The sequence below is a fragment of the Anarrhichthys ocellatus genome, unplaced genomic scaffold (assembly GCF_004355925.1).
Source record: "Anarrhichthys ocellatus isolate YVR2014 unplaced genomic scaffold, GSC_Weel_1.0 scaffold42, whole genome shotgun sequence".
Lineage (NCBI taxonomy): Eukaryota > Metazoa > Chordata > Actinopteri > Perciformes > Anarhichadidae > Anarrhichthys > Anarrhichthys ocellatus.
The window spans coordinates 2,627,873-2,632,366 of record NW_022280072.1 but is presented as its reverse complement, the minus strand read 5'-3'; the positions used below and the strand labels follow the sequence as shown (position 1 = coordinate 2,632,366).

The 4,494-nt window shown below is 42.3% G+C and overlaps 1 protein-coding gene across 1 annotated transcript in view; it reads left to right on the top strand.

Moving 5' to 3' along the window:
* Nucleotides 1-2,368: 2,368 nt before the first annotated feature.
* The window catches only part of cracd (capping protein inhibiting regulator of actin dynamics), a 19,898-nt gene continuing 17,772 nt past the window's right edge, over nt 2,369-4,494 (top strand). Inside the window, exon 1 of the mRNA XM_031868464.1 lies at nt 2,369-2,560. The gene's annotated coding sequence lies outside the window, so the exon portion shown is untranslated. The remainder of the gene's footprint in view (nt 2,561-4,494) is intronic.

The following is a 4,494-nucleotide window of genomic DNA, read 5'->3' as shown; positions in this document are numbered from 1 at the left end:
TCTCACAAACAGAGAACGTATTAAAGGTGAATGCAAACACTTTTGTTAACCACAAATACTAGTCCTAACTCTTAAAAGCTAAGTATCAATCATAGATCTAGGTTATAACACATTAACGGCATAGCTAGCGCTAGCTAAGTTGTATTCGGCCTCTTCCTTTAGTTTTTAAAGCCTATTACCCGTAAACCTTGGGGAAAAATGGCAGATTTTGATATTAATCCTTTGCACACTTCCTGGGAGTTGGTTTATCGACATTATGCTGTTAGAAAAAAAATGTGTTTAAAAAGGTCTCTTCAGAGTCTAAAGGGCTGTAATGCCTGTAATATGGAGGTAGTGGGTTAAATCGTACTTCATGCTTTGAGATTTAGAAGCTAAAACGAGCTTTCAGCTTCAGAGATTGTCCTCCATATACTGATATCAGTTTTGATATTTGGAACACATTGTGTCAGTCCTCTCGTACAGAGATCTTTAAATAAGGACTATATGTTTTGTTTTGGAAAACATTTTATTAAAGAACCTATCTTTCAGGCCTGCAACTAACGATTATATTTATTTTCAATTAATCTGCCCATTATCTTCTTGGTTAACTGATTTATTGTTGTGTCTATAAAAATGTCAGACAATAGGAGAAAAGGCCCATCACAATACTCGGGGGAACCTATTTTAAAATATAGTTTTGTGCGACCAAGAATCCAAAAGCCAAATATATTCAGTGTATATAAATTAGAGAAAAAAGACATCCCTCTCCCCAGCAATGTTTTCCAGCTCCCGGAGGACCCAGAGGGGTTTCCAGATGAGAGATATAATCCCTCCACTGGTTCTGGGTCTGTACCCCGAGGCCTCTTACCAGTTGGACGTGCCTGGAAAATCTTTAAAGTCGAGTTCATCTACATTCAGACCCTCACCGGCCATGAGCTTATAGCGACAGAAAGAATGAAATTGTGGATACAAGCAGCTGAAATCAACCTCACAAATGACCAGGATGGAGGTTATTTTTGATCATTTTTTGCTTGAAAAAGTTATGAAATAGTTACCAAATTATTTGTTGTGTCGATTGATTAATCGTCTAATTGTTGCAGCTTTAACAAGACGGGTTAAAAGATGGAGATTCTTCTCCATCTTCCTCGGCGGACATGTATTGTGCTCTTTGGGGTGTTCTAGTCTAGACGGGTCTGATTGTGTGAATCAGAGCAGTGGTTCTCAACCAGGGGTGCAGGGACCCCCCAGGGGTCCTTGAGCGAGTTCCAGGGGGTTCTGGGGAATAGTTTATTTTCACTGCTTATTCACTATTTAAGTGAGCCCAATCACTATGTACCTATATGATACTGTTGTTCAGCAGTGGGTACTACCTATCCCTGGAGTGGTATGCGGCACCTGCCTTCAGGAAACGGTGTGCCGTTGGAAAAGTACTGGCATGCCATTCTAGGATAGGTACCTACCGCTGAACAACAGTAGCATGATAAGCGTAACGTTCCCTCGGCTCCTCGGTTGATCTGCACATGCTGTGCTCCAAAGTCACATGCAGGAGCAGTCGGTCACGTCTTGTCACTCAAACTTTTAAGCAATGAACAGTTTGAATAATAAAAGATATTTTATCGTCATTACAGACACATTAACCTACAATAGACAGTACAATGTAGATGGATTGTGATTCACTGAACTTGTATAGAGAAGCGTATTTCCACCACTTCACAGAAAATACTGTATTATGCTGATAAATGACAGTTGTCTGCTGTTTGGTTAATTGACTGTTAATTTACATGCGAGGGATGAACATTAAACTGTATGGTACAGTTATTATGAAATACTGTAAGATGCCGTTTTAAATCCACCGTAAATTTACAGCAATTCATTACAGTGATGCTGTACAGATTGTAAAGCCCGCTGAGACAAATTTGTGATTTGTGATTATTGGGCTATACAAATATATTAAATTGAATCTAACAACCAAAATCTTTTCAGATGGAGGTCTCTTATAAATCCTATCATATAGGGCTCTGGGAACTAATGTGTCTAAATGTAAGGGGTCCTTGACACCAAAAAGGTTGAGAATCACTGAATTGGAGAGCATCAATTTGGAGGGTTAATATAAAACAGTGTGGATCATATTTATAAAATAAAACAGGGCGATTAAGTCACTTCTACATCCCAGTAGAATTAACACCTTCAGGGATACAAGGTGTGTTTGTCTTTCTTCCTCGGGGCGGTTTACGGTTGTCTTTCCATTCTTCTTCTTCTTTAATTGCTTCCTAAAAGCAACGAGCTGACGTTACAGTAACGCGCTCGCGTCGTGACGGCCGTGGAGAGCGCGTGTGTGTTTGTCGCTGCACACTGAACCTCCGCCGCTCGCAGCCACACCCTCCTCCCGTCTCCATCCTCCTCCAACCCTCCACCCCCCAGCCTCGCACGCGTGCAGCTGTGCGGGGACAGGCGGTGCGTGCGTGCTTCCTCCCCTGTCGGGCACCCGCACCACCACCATAGGCAGCAGCATCAGCAACACAAAAGGGTCGGAGCTGCCGGAGCTGATCGGGAGGAGGAACCGCGTTTCAACAGCAAGGAGGTGGATTGTTTGTTTCTGCTCTTCTCCTCCTTATTGTTCGTCTGTTTCTTTTTTATGCTGATTGTTTTACATTTCCAAGACGACGGTGACCTTGTCACAGTATATCATTTCTCATTGACCCGCTCACATCTCCTGCTCCATCCCTCGCAGATGTGCATGTGTGTGTGTGTTTGTGTGTGTGTGTGTGTGTGTGTGTGTGTGTGTGTGTGCGTGTGTGTGCGCGCGCGCGCTGTAAATGGGCTGGGACATGCGATTTGATCCGACTTGAAATGCGCAAACGCAGATGTCAACAGGCCAAATTGTAATTAATCGGGGTTTTAAAATATATATATATATATATTTATATATAAAATAACGGCAATGAATTTAACGCTATTTGGATTTCATCTCTGTCAACACGTGAGAAAAGCAAAGGCCACATTCTTTGTTCTCCGTGCGCCTTTTTTTACTCTGCAATTAATAGGCTGTAATCCCTGTGCGGCAGCTTCCGTTCATCTGCCGTTAACGGCGACGTATCGATCCGCGCCTCTCGGTCCATGTCGATGTGGTCTCTCACCGTCTCCTAAACGACAGGCTGCACAATATCAGCCCCCTTTCACAGGGTATGCGAGTCAGCTGGAGAACCGTGCACGGGCCATATGCTGCAGGCCTGCATGTGCAATAATGGATTTATTTATCTGTGTGTCGTTTAAAAGCTGTTTTTAAAGAAAATCAATGCTGCATTACTGTCACCGTCAGTGGACTCATGGTGCATAAAGACATTCAGAGGCAGCACAGATGGCAGTTTGACAGAAATGAATTCACAGGCTGCTGGTTGTTGGATTAATGCTGCTGCTTTAATGTGAAACTGGTCTGTTTTTCTTCAGCACCTGATCGGATATAAATCTATAAGCTGTTTATGGTGGACTGATAGTTGTGATGACATGTCCGGTCTGTGTGTTCAGCAGAAGGAACATGGATCAGCTCTCGTAGTAAAGACGTCACCGCCACTGATTCAAGAGCAGCGTTCGATGAAGTGCTGCAATGTTATCAGGGTTTAGATTCTCACACACACCAAATGGTGACTGACAAACACTTCTGACTGCCTTTGCGTCCATTTTATTTGAGTCATTTAACGCCCTTTGACCTCAGATAAAAACTGCAAACGTGGATTTGATTTTTGTATCACCTCGAGGCAGACAAAAGATCAGCCTGACTCTCTGTTGTTCCTGCGCTTTTTAAAATGTCGATTGATTTCCAGTCATTTGACAAACAGCAGAGGAACCTCCCAGCTTCGAAATGAACTTGGGTGCGTTTCACTAAAATGTTGTTTTGTCGTTATAATTCATATAATCATCTGCATGTTTTGCGTGTAAAACTGTGTTTTATCAAAGAAACTAGCAACTACAGCTATTAAATGAATAGTGAAGTAAATGATCAGATCTAAGATGTCAAACGGTGTATATTATATATCACCCATTATGAGCGAACACAGTATTTTATATACTATTATACAGATTAGACAGTACTGCCCTTATCTCATCCTCAGTGTGGTGCAAGTTATCAACCTTTCTGATGTATAACATGTACACATTAGATAAGGTAATACATGTTTATATACCACACATCTCTGCTCTTAATAATACACTATGCAGTGTTTATTCTGTTAAAATAAAATGATAAGGTTTCCTCCGAATCTCCGAAATGTCAGCTAAATAACAACTAAACCATCGACTGTATTAAAGAAGTGCACGTAGTGCTCGTAACGTCACTCATTGGTTTGTGGACTGCCGTTATGCAGACTCGAGTTCGGCGATTTCGCCGTCGCCATGTTGTTGTTTTTTGCAACCGATGAACGGAAGTTACCACATTTGGACTGCGAAGGAGTTACGAAGACGTCTGGTAGAGGCAGCGACCTGTCAATCACTGTGTAGCCCCGCCCTAAAGCATCCCCT